Below are 12981 nucleotides of genomic sequence, written 5' to 3'. Positions count from 1 at the left end.
ACAACACATAATACTACAGTTATCAAGCACTGGTAGCAAATATTAGTATGCTTATCACAGCATCGTTCATTACCATACATTATAATTTTACAAACCTACAAATAACAGGCAAAGAAGAAAAAAAAACAACAACAACAATGGGTATTTAATGCTATTGAATTTCTGAAAATGTTCTGGCTTTCTTGCTGCAATGCCCATTGCTCTGACACCCTCCAGTGCCCCCAATTTAAATCAAGCTAGTGATTAAATCACAGTATTGTTGGAATGTAAAAGGCCACAGATGTATTTATACAACACAAAGTGATACATACAAACAAAAATTAATCACAATACTTGCTGCATACCAAATTAATGTGTGCCAAATCATGCTTTCCAATAAGTGTCCTACCTATCTGTGATAGAAATTCTGATATGCTGTTGAGGGATTGATGTTGCAGTGAAACTGAAGGATGCTAAACTTCTTCATTCTATATTGAATATTTTCTCCCCAGTTCTCTCACGCAGTTGAGTGAGAGGGGATGTGATAAAACATGTGTCAATCGCTTTATTTATATATAACAACGTATTTTAAAAGCATCATTGTATTCATTCAGACAATTATTAGTAACTTGACCAAAGAATCACAGTGTGTTTATGGCAGGGCTGTTGATTAGACCCCTATCACTCAAAAGTCCTAAATTGCCCAGTTCACTGAACCACACATATAAAGATACACTTGGGTCTTACGTGTTAGAAACAATTGGGCAACAAGAGCAAAGTTGTAGTAGTCACTGCAATCAGTGACTATTGGGCATTTTGCCATATGGCAAAGAGAGATTTTTTAGCCCAAGTCACCTGACCAAGGGAAGGGTCTAAAGATAAGTTCCCTCTGAGGACATGTGCACTCCTTGTTTTGTTTTTTGTTTTGTTTTGTTTTGTTTTGTTTTGTTTTTCTGGGGACAAACTGAAGCCAGCTGCCTCTTTCCTATTGGAATTAAACGTGAGAAAGAAGTTATGGGTTGATGTTGCTCTGATTGAAATCAATGACAAAAATCCTGTTGATCATAAAGGCATAAGTTGCAGTCCTCTCGAAGTCCCTGGTGTTTAGTGGTACTGGTTGGAAGCCAAAGTTTTTTGGCTGGTCTTACATGAAAGAGAAGTCAACCCCTTCTGCTTCCTTTCTGGTAGATATGTGCTAAGCGATTTAACATTAAAATTGTCTTAGCATATGGTGTTTTAATAAAGAGCCATGTTATATGTTTGGAAGGATATGGAAGTCATAGTCAAAGTGGAAGATTTCATAGAGCTGAAGACGAGGAGGGTCTGTTATCTAATGTGATCATCCTGATCATCTAATATGATTTCCTGTACATTGCAGGCCATTACATTTAACTCGGATAACCTATTGGTCCCAGTGATTTTTGTTAGTCCAAAGCTTTTCATTTTTTAACCAACTAAATTTTGGTAACAGGGAAAGAGACTTAAGTAGCAAGCGCAAACTTGCAGGAATACCAAATGGAAACTTGTCCATCATTGCCTGAGGCTCCTACAGCAACTAGGCAATGAAATAAATTGAAAAGCCCAAAAAGATCCCAGCAGATGAACTGGAAACCTCATGCTGCTGAGCAAGGTGAAAAGCCCCAGAAGTCCCTGCTAATTTGATCAGAGGGAAAAATTGTTTCTGATCCCAGTTCTGGTAAACAGCTACAACTTTCAGAGTGTGGGCAAGATAAATAAGCCAGATAACTCAGAAAGAGGATTCTTTGTACCACAGCAGGGATTTGTCCATCCGGTCCAGGATCCAGTCTTCATCTGGGGACAACTCTAATGTGTCTGAGGAAGGAGAAACAAAGAAACAAAGACAATTTAATCAGTTGTACATTGGCAAGAAAGTCCTTCCTTACTTTTACATGCGAGTGAATGAAACCCTGAAACAGAGGAGTTAATTATTATCATTGTCATAGAGAAAAACTGCACAGTGTTGAGTGCATAGGTGAAAATCTAGGCAATCATGTTCTCCCCAAAGCCAATGAAGGAAAGAAATGAAGAGGACAATTAATAGATTTTGTGACAGAAGGGGCTATCACAACCCTGCACACTCAGGCAATATAATTTCTTCTAGAAGATGGATTAAAGCATATCTTTCAGTAGGATCTCTAATCTCATTTTAAAGACTCCAAGCAATTCTGAATCCACCACAAGCCATGGTAAACCGTTCCAATATGTTTAATTAGCCTCACAGCTAGGAAAGTGTTTCTTATTTCAAGGTGAATTTGCTCAACTTCAGCTCCTGATTTGGAGTGATAATGGACTGCAGTACAGTTGTTGTATAATACTTTGCTGTACACCACAGGAAACTGGACATATTTCAGAATAGGCTGGAAGAAATTAGTTGTCTAGAAAACATACTGCTACAGGAATTTGACAGAACTTAGGAAAGATGGATGCAGTTGTAGAAGTACCCCAAACACCAAGTGCTAAATCCACAAAAAGGCTGGCATGTCTGAAGTGCAATTTTAGCAGAAGTCGCAACTTCCCCTGTGTGCAGCAGCTATTCTGGCCTCCCGGCTGCATTCTTATGCTGCTCCGTTTGGGTGCCTATGAATTGTCAGGTGCCTGTGTTTTTGCCAGAGTAGTAAATTATATGCTTAAAGTTCTGCAACTCTGATGCCTAAAAATGATGCTGTCTTGGATGAAGGAGCATTTTGGTGTCCACCTCATATGTTTAAACCCATTTAGGCAAGTGCTCTAATAGGTGTATAAAAAGTGGGCACTGGTCCCATCTTCCTACCTCTGATTTCTAAAAGAATTCTTATCCAAAGGGAAAACTTAGACATCTGAATCCAGGATGGATCTGGGCTCTGAATCCCAGCCTCACATAGGCATCTAACTGAAGCTGCAGATTAGCACCTATGTCTAGGAGAAAGACAGGGTACAAATGTACCTTTCCCTTTACTATTTCCGATTGGCTAGAAGACAGTAGTGCTGGTTGATATAAATCCCCTTCCTAGGCAATTAACTCTCCCATTTATTGAATAAGGAAGCTTAGGATCCTGATTCATTTGTAGGAGCCTAAGGCTATGTCTACCTGGCAACTCACTTGGCTTAGTAGTGGCTCTCTCACATATACAATGCCGTCTGCTAAACAGGGAGTACTATGACCACATCTGTTTGGTACCACACGTGACCTAATACATGTGGGGTGGGCCAACTCATACCATCTCTCAGTTTGATAGCCCACTTGAAGTGCTGGACAGAAATGACTGCACTGCTACCATTTTAGGAGGAATCCCATGAGAATAATTTGGTATGTTAAGGGGTGCCAGGCACCTTAATTATGTCACATAGATGTAACCTTGCAACATGGATCTCTTTGTGCCTCTGGCCTTGTGATTTTAAAAAGACTCAGAGGCATTTTAACGTATTTATCAAACTCATTAATTGTAATGGTGCTTGAACCTGCTAAAGAACTGCATTGGGAAAATTGGCAAGGAATTCTATGAGAAACTTCTTATATTAAAACGCGGAAACACCAGCATTTGTACTGAAATATTTTGTGATTAACAAAGAGCTGAAGGTTTCAGCTGATGCGAGTTCAGTTGGTTTGGCAGCTATCCTGTAAAATGATCACCCAGTGGCATACACTTCTAAAGCCTTGACTAACACAACTATAACCAGATTAGGCAGGGAAAAAGACATGCTGACAATTGGTATTAGTTAAAAGAGATTTTATAAACATGTTTGTTTGCTGTAGTTGGTTTAGACGGAAACAGACAATTAACCACTGGAAGCCATGTTAGAGAAATCATCTGGTGCCCACTGATGCAGTGAAAAGGTCTCACTGATTTTATCTTAAAGGATGAAAAGCTTTAAATTGCAGAAGTATGGAGGGTTTGGGTTTTTTCTATTATTATTAAAAGAAAAACAATAGACATACTTCCATAGCTATAATTAATTAAAGAGCTTCAGAAAGAAGTCCCAAGCACATGTGGCTCAAGTTTTAATGATTTACAGAGAAACAATTGACATGTTAAGACAAATAAATGACCTATGCTTACAGCGGCTTTGAGATTGTATTATAACTTTATTGCAATATCCAGATAGTAAGTTTATTCTATCTAGTGAAATGCATGATCCTGACCCAAACCCAGTTAGTAAGATTGTGGCATCTAGAGGATCTGATTTCTGTCCATACAGCAAATGTAACTCCCATTAAGGTCAGTGGGAGTTTCTCATGTCCTATTTGAAGACACTCAAGATGCACCAATCAAACCTACTTACACTTCCCTATGATACTATATTATCCTTTCCCTTACAGGTAAATGCTTATCTCCACACCCTTGATCTATTTATACTGGTCATGCTGTGTAACCCACAAACAGGGAGGGAGAACATTCTGTCTTCTATTTGATCCCTTAGGGAAAGTATAAATTAGTTTAGTTTTAAGCTAATGTTGACTCAGTCCACCCATATGTGCATATGTTTACTGCTTTAGATTTGTTAACACTTGTGCGGTAAGTGAAAGAAAGATGAACTGCTAGTTTGCCTCTGTGAAGTAAATTATTGAACTTGAGAATACTAGTATAAAATCCATGGAGGCTTTACAGTGATTTTTGTGAAATGTCAAATTATGCCTGAAGACAGATAGACAGCTGTAACTCATAAGCACTGTAGGCACAGATGAATTGTAAGGCTGAGTTTCATTCTAGAATACAGCAGCTGAATTTAATACTGATATTTTTCTTTTCATTTTTATCTCTCTCTAAAGAAAAAAATAAATCAGTTTCCCAAACTTGAGTGCAAACGCCACAGGCTGGTAGTAGATTTCTCTCTATATAACATTAATATTAATTGATAAATGAATAATCTAATTGTTATCTATTTCTCTAATAATAATGAAAACTGATCAGTTAATTATTTGATCAATTGTTTATGTAAAGATTCGTAGAGATAAATATATATCTTTTTTATGTATTGATCCTGTCATCATATAGATATGGATAGATTAACGGTGACATTAGCTAAACAAATACATGGTCTATTTTGGGGAAACTGAAAAAGGAATTTGTTACCAGTTTTCACATTTTAAATTTAATCTCAGATATCAAACACAAAGAAGAAATTTTAAACAGTTTTATGAAACCAATTATATTTCTACATAAAGATTAAGCAAGCAAAAGGTATGAGGCAATTTAAATATCCTTAGGGCTAAGTTGCATTATCTTGTACATCTGAATATCTCAACTGACATTGAACCATCAGCTGGACTCTTAAATGAAATTAGTGCTGATGTCTGTTTAGGTCCCAGAAGATATCACTCTTGGAACCTGTTGTCTAAGCCCCCTTTACATGGAACAGTCATTGTGCAATTAACTGGTTAATTTGCACAATTAAAGGGAGACCAGCTACATGCCAAAGGTCCAACCAGCTATAAGTTAGACCTCAAAAATGTGTACTAATTATGTAGCTGGTAGCCATCCAACTTTAATCTGCACTATGCCCAGCAGGGGCTGGGTGTCCTGCAGCTGAGGGGACTTTCAGCTTCCATAATGCCTGACAGCTGTAGGACTCTGGACAACAGCAGCCATCAGGTGTGCTCAGACTTGAGCAGCTGTGATGTCCCACCTGTGGGGGTGCTCCATGCATCCCTGCAGCTGGGAGATCACAGCAGCTGTGATCTACCAATTGCAGGAAGCATGGAGCCACCGGCAGCTGGGAGATCACAGCTGCTACCATCTCCCAACTGCAGGGAACACAGTATGCACCCCGAGGCTGAGAGATTGGTTTGATTCCCAGGTGCACACAACCTAGAGTGCCCTTGTGGGTGAGAGCCCCTTCAGCTGAAGGGGCTCCCGGCTGCAGAAGCTTGCTTTTTGCTAGTGCAGGGTGAGCCTAGGATTGGGCCCCCACTACACTGGCATGATGAGATCAAATGCACAGTCACGCCTCCTGACATACATGTGTGGCATGGCAGGAGGTGTGATTATGTGGTTCATTCATTAGATCCTGTCACACCTTTACCTGCACATGTCTAGGGGCCATAATACTTAAAAGGTCCAAAGAATGAATAAGTTGGGGCACTGAATCATAGATCATAGTTTAGAAACCTAGGGCCATATCTTTGTATCCAGTTGCTATGTGCTTGGTACAGCTTCTAGAGAAGAGATGAGAAACGGGGCTGAAAGCCAACTTTTAATTCATTTGATCTATGGAGTGACCATTGACCATATTTATATTAGCATACAGGAGATGCTTGAGCACATAAGCAGCTTCCGTTATCTTTGCCTATACAATATTCTGTATATGATTAGAAGGGTTTAATCTTTTATGCAGGAGTGTTATTTCAAGACTAAATAATATGCTGAAAATAAAAATAAGTGGCACACACAGTGGAAATGTCGATTATCCAGCATATCTGACATATGCTGGGAACTAATGAAAGTTCAAAATTGGAAGGAGCAGAAAATCTGCTCCAAATCAAACCCCAGCTTCTCAGACACTTCTAATTGATATTAAGATAGACATATTGGGTGCCTGTGTGGATAATGTGGAGCCACAACTAGTGCTTGCATAATAGTATTTGTTATCATAGACGTTATTTATTGAGACTTGTAACTTGTCAATAATTACGTGATGTCTCTGTAATGCTTTTTTCAGCAGAATTTGGGAGCCATGCTTTAGCATAGACCCTTTAAGAACAGCAACAAAATACTGAGTTAAGAGAACAACATATATATATATATATGTATATGTGTATATATAGTGTAGTGTGTGTGTATGTGGACTAGCATCAGTACCGTTGCATATTTTTTGAAAATATAACTGGAATAGGAATATATTTGAGTCATCTTGAGAAAGAAGAATTATGTATCACTAGAGGAAGGAGACATAAACAGGATTAATGAGTAGATACTTTTTTCTTTAAGGAAAACCTTAGTTTGTGTTTTTCCATGCAAATATCATTATAGTGAAGTTTTACTATGTAGTATAAATGTTCCCAAAATAAAGCACTATTGTTTCAGATATGAAAACTAGACTGGTCAAAGCAATGGAAAACAAGTTATAGGAAATAGCCCTGCTTTGTGTATGAGCAAGACCAGATGGCAGAATAGTCCATCTGTGACTTTTATTATTATGACATGTTTACAATCCAGGACATACTCTCTTCGTTGGACTTACATTTCTGTCAGCAAGTGAAAAAATAGGGAAAAAAACCTGCTGTGCAGGAGGCCCAAAGGTACACCTTGCATTGGATTCTTGCTCAGCACATTAGCTATACTTTGGGTATATTTACATGAGACACTTTACTGCTCATTAAACTAGTGCATAGAAAAGCATCACTGTCTGCATAAGTGTGGGCCTTACTGCTCAGTAAATTAGGCTAATATGTGATTTTCTAGTACCGAGAAATACAGGTACTAGATTAACCATGCACAGGTGCGCAGGTGTAAATGCTGACTGGGAGCAGCTTGCTGCCCCCCTGCCCATCACCTAAGTGGAGAGTGTATCTGTTCAAGGAGTGCATCAGAACTTTCAGGGGGTGCACATGCACCCTCGTGCACCCCCTATGTGTCACCACTGCCCCAAGCCAGTGTTGCTGAGCTGGGCTGCGATTGTGAGCTCCACACAGTTGGGAGCTGTCTACCACTCTGGGACAGCTCTCTCCTGCTCCCCCAAGCCCAGATCTGACCCCTGTAACCCCTATGAGCTGGGAGCTGGTACAGGGGGAGCCTAGAGTTCCCCCTGGCTGCTGCAGGGGTGCTGCAGCAACCCTGGACTCAACTGCTCCCTCCCATTGGCCCTGTCTACATAAGCATGAACGTTTAGTTCCCTGGGGAGGACAACTAGCAGTGGGATACCTTGTGCCATTGCTTGTTGTCCCCAGGGAATGCCTGTGCAACATGACCTCTGATGCAAGGCAGATTATCCTGGGTGGGGTAGGGGAAGTTTGGGCCAGCACTGGGCTGGCTCCAGCAGCCTTATCTGGGGCCCTGGGGTCCTCCTGGGGCTGCACCCAGAGTTGACCCAAGCAGAGTGCAGGCCCTGGGGCTAATCAGCCCATGTGGGGCCCCATCCCCATTCTGATCCCATGGGCCCCAGACTCAAAGAAGCTGTCAGGGGGGGCTAGCAAGTGGTGGTGGGAATAGTGAATGGCTGGACGCTGTGCCCCCAGTCCACCCCGCTCCGCACCACCGCTGCTTCACCCCACTCTGCAGGGCCCCCAAAAGCACGGGGCCTGGGGGGTTGCCCCAATTCGCCCCCACCTTAGGGACAGCCCTGGCTGCACCAATGGCAATTTTGTTGCTTAGAGCCTAGCTGGCAGGCAGAGCATGGCTCTGGCCAGCCAAGCTCCAATCTTGAGCAGCATGCTCTGCCCCCACATGCACCACTCTGCTTTTTTTTTTTAGCATAGGTTTTTTTTGACCCATGGATATCCAGGGGTCAGCTGCCCTCTCCTCCCCGCTCCACCTCACTGCTACCTTGCAGCATGGGGAACAGCGGAACGTGTGATATGTGGTGTTGCAGACATGTCTGCGGTGCCACATACTGCACAGTTGTGGTCATCCGGACATGGCCATTGGAGCAAATTTGCTCCTGATGCAGGTGCATGTGTAGACATGTTCCCAGGTACAGTTTACTGAGCCTCATTTTAATATACAGTAATCGTAAGGCACATCAATTGTGCATGTAGATGCACCCTTTGATTAACAGTTTTAGGTGAATTTTACCTCAGTCCTTTCTAATTGTCAAAATGATATGTTAACTGCCAAAGAACTACATCCAAACATTTCGGAACAAAACAAGAACAAGGATTGTATAAGATACAATCAAACAATCCCACTATTTTCCCACATCAGTACTTTATTATAAGTATAGGAGCTTGGTGTCCTGACTATGTTAAAATCCAAGGCCATTTTTTACAGTGTGTCTGTATATTTTTCCCACTATAGGCAGTGCCCCTAAAGTAATATTCTGACCACAGAGCCAGTTATGTTTTATCATTTACTTTGTGGTTATATGTTTTGCCTGACCAGTAATATATGTTGTTTTATTAATCTAAAATAAATAAATGGTGCACAAAGGACTTGGTCTAATACCCACTGAAGGCAACTGAATGACTCATGTTGAGTTCACTGAAATAAGTCCCAGTTGCCTTCACATCCTAGTGCAGGGATCGGCAGCCCCCAAGCATGTGTGCCAAGCATGGCACACAAGGCCATAGCCAGCCCCAGCTCTGGGTAGCTGCTGGAGCCCAGGCTGCTCCCAGCAGGGCTTGCAGCATCCCAGCTGCCTGCTCACAGCAGCCTGGGCTCCCGGCTGGCAGCAGCTACCCAGAGCCAAGGCTTAACACCCGTGGCTTAACACACACATGTGACATAAGTTTTGCTTTCAGAACTTTGGGGTGCAGTTTCCCAGAAACCCCTGCACCCATCACCTTGAAACTTGGCACACATCATGCTCTCAGCAGACACCATCCCTGCAAGTTTCATCTGAATTAGCCAAAAGACAACAAAGTTATAGATATTTCATTGATTCCCCATTATACCCTATGGCTGAATCTCTGAATCTTTTCTGAATCAATCCAGAAGCTCCTAATGGATTCAGAAAGCCTAAAGCTTCTCACGATTCAATTCAGATTAATAGATTCAGCCTCCGAATCATCCAAATCATCTCTGAATCTGAATCGTGATCCAAAGCTTTGCACAGCCCTGATACAAGGCATCAGAGTTCAAGCCTACATTTTAAACTGTTGTCATTTTTATAGGAGTTGTACTCCAGACTTGCAGACACCCCAGCCAGTTAGCCACAGAATTTTTCTGAATCACCATTCCCAACTATCCACCTTTTTCCCTAAATGTTCAAATCAAAGGACTGTTAGCAAGAATTCTGTTGATACCCGTTACCACAACTACTGCTGATGCAGAGGGAGCCTCTTCAAGGGCACTTTTTACATGTGTTCCAAGGGTGGGGGGCAGTGCTTTAATTAGCGCCACAACATCTCATGTATCAGCTTCCCCACACTTCAAAAATGTGGCGGGGGCACTTGAGCCAAAGCTCATTTGACAAGTTTTAGTTCAAGCACCCCCACCAGCATTTTGAAGCACAGGAACACTGATGCATGAGATGCAGAAGGCTGTTGGAGCATGGGGTAATTACCATGATCTGGCAGACTTGATTAATTGAGTCTGCTGCAATGTGCTGTAATTACAGTGCATTGCAGCAGCCTCTGGGCTTGTGTACAGGCACCCCAAAAGTTAGGACCTCAGTTGTGCATGCCTTGACAAGTGAAGTCAACACTTGAAACCAATCAGATGTTATTGCAATTTAATCTCTATAGCAAACTTCACCAACTGAGCCATATACTTTACACCAGGTGAAATCTAGGGGCCACAAAGTATAGCCTTGCATAGAGGATATTACATTAATCCAGCCTAGATATGATAATAAAACATGGGTTATATTCATTTGGAACAGATTGGAACATTTTTTATTTTTTGTGTGTTAGTAAAAATATCTAGATGTGTCCAATATAAGGCCCTGTCTTTTAACTGCATTGAGTTCCAAGAACATTTTTATTGCAAAATGATAGGTGTTTGCAAAACATTGATAACAACTATGTTAAGTTACAATTTACAGAAGTAAAGTGCATAAAAGATTAAGGTTTAATAAAATCAACCATCTCTGCCAAAAGAACTATGTTATTAAAATGATCATAAATACATTTCTAAGAATATTTTCCCCCCATTTCCCACTTGTAGTCATACTTGAATACTGGAGTCAGGAAAGGAATAGCTAAAATTCTGAATGAACTAAACAGTCTATCAGTCTCACTAGCATTAGTGGCTGAATGTCTCTGTGGGTGAGACACTTAAAGCGGAGTTGCCTAATTAACTCCACAGTAAAGCATCACCATCTACACAAGCGGTGCTATTAAGCTGGAGGAAACTAATTAACTCCACAGCAGGATAGTACTGCCCAACACAAGCACTATTCTACAGTGGAGTTATTTACTCTACTGCAATATGTATGGATGGTGACTAGGGCTGGCTGAGGCATGGGGGTACTACAGTGCAGGGGCTACCTGCCAGGTAGCTCCATACTATAGCACCCTCATATCCCAGACAGCCTGTCCACAGCATGTTAAGCTGGGCAGGAGCAGCCCCAAGCTGGTACCGGAAATCCTGTTATCCATTTTTGGAGCATGGGGCACATTTTAACATTCACCACATGCAGTTTGTAGAGCCACAGAGAGGCTTGTGGCACCACAAACCACACATCCCTGCATATCTGGACATGGCCTCTGAGTGCAAGACAGGCTTTTCTTTCTTTTCTGTGTTTTTTGGTTGTTTTGTTTTGAAGCAACAAAAAGGCTATACATTATTTCCATTAATTTTTCATTTATATTATTAGTTGTTCATTCTTGTAAACCTTGTGTCACAAGTTATGCAAGACGGACTCGAGGGGAACGCCTCCAGACCTCAGGTTGGTGAGGAGCAGGTTAGAGAGCTTCTGGAGGGGCTGGGCGTGTTCAAATCAGCGGGTCCAGATGCTCTCCACCCCAGGGTGTTGAGAGAGCTAGCAGGGGTTATTGCAGGGCCCTTGGCATGGCTTTACGAATGCTCTTGGTGCTCGGGCCAGGTGCCAGATGGTTGGAAGATAACCAACGTGGTCCCCATCTTTAAAACAGGGAGGAGGGAGGACCTGGGCAACTATAGGCCTGTCAGTCTTACCTCAATCCTAGGGAAACTCTTTGAGAAGATCATCAAGGAGCACATCTGCAATGGGCTGGCTTCAGGTATGATGCTCAAGGGCAACCAGCATGGTTTCATTAGGGGCAGGTCATGTCAGATCAACCTGATTGCCTTTTATGATCAGGTCACAAAAGCATTGGATGCAGGTGTCACCGTGGACGTAGTCTTTCTGGACTTCAGCAAGGCCTTTGACACCGTCTCCCACCCCATCCTCATTAAAAAACTAGGCGACTGTGGCATTGATGCCTACACAGTCAGGTGTATTGCAGATTGGCTGAAGGGTCGTACTCAGAGGGTGTTGGTGGATGCATCATAGTCGACTTGGGGGGAAGTGGGCAGTGGAGTCCTCCAGGGCTCGGTCCTTGCGCCCACGCTGTTCAATTTCTTTACTAGTGATTTGGACGACGGGGTGAAAAGCAACCTGTTTAAATTTGCTGATGATACCAAAATTTGGGGTGAGGTGAGCACACTAGTAGGGAGGGAAAGACTGCAGCAAGACCTGGATAGGTTACAAGGGTGGGCTAACAAAAATAGGATGCGTTTCAATACTGACAAGTGCAGGGTGCTGCACTTGGGCAGTAGTAACCAGCAGCACACTTATAGGATGGGAAACTCCCTTCTTGAGAGCACAGAGGCAGAAAGGGATGTTGGAGTCATTATTGACTCCAAGATGAACATGGGCCGACAATGCGAGGTCATGGTTGGCAGGGCTAACCGGACCTTGTCGTGCATCCACAGGTGCATCTCGAGTAGAGCCAAGGAGGTGATCCTCCCCCTCTATGCGACGCTGGTCAGGCCACAGCTGGAGTATTGTGTCCAGTTCTGTGCGCCCCATTTCAAGAGGGATGTGGACAACATGGAGAGGGTCCAGAGGAGGGCCACCCGCATGATCCGGGGACAACAGGGCAGACCCTACAGTGAGAGACTGCGGGACCTGAACCTATTCAGCCTCCACAAGAGAAGGCTGAGGGGGGACCTGGTGACCATGTATAAACTCACTAGGGGGGACCAGAAGGGTTTGGGAGAGACCTTGTTTCCCCTAGCGCCCCCTGGCATAACAAGAAATAATGGTCACAAGTTGTTGGAGAGTAGGTTTAGATTAGACATCCGTAAGAACCACTTCATAGGGTGGCTAGGATCTGGAACCAACTTCCAAGGGAAGTAGTTCTGACTCCTACCCTGCGGGTCTTTAAGAAAAGGCTTGATGCCTACCTGGTAGAAGTCATCTGAGACCAGTTTTTCTCCTGTT

At 42.6% G+C, this 12981-nt stretch overlaps 1 long non-coding RNA gene across 1 annotated transcript in view; it reads right to left on the bottom strand.

Annotated features, from left to right (window-relative positions):
- The window catches only part of LOC109302631, a 48191-nt gene that overhangs the window by 11404 nt on the left and 23806 nt on the right, over positions 1–12981 (bottom strand). The window contains exon 2 of the long non-coding RNA XR_002098870.1: positions 1749–1812. This is a non-coding gene — a long non-coding RNA (uncharacterized LOC109302631). The remainder of the gene's footprint in view (positions 1–1748; positions 1813–12981) is intronic.

Source organism: Gavialis gangeticus, unplaced genomic scaffold (genome assembly GCF_001723915.1).
Source record: "Gavialis gangeticus isolate Ggan-Ray unplaced genomic scaffold, GavGan_comp1, whole genome shotgun sequence".
Lineage (NCBI taxonomy): Eukaryota > Metazoa > Chordata > Crocodylia > Gavialidae > Gavialis > Gavialis gangeticus.
The sequence above is the reverse complement of the archived record's forward strand: the minus strand, read 5'-3'. Positions and strand labels throughout refer to the sequence as shown.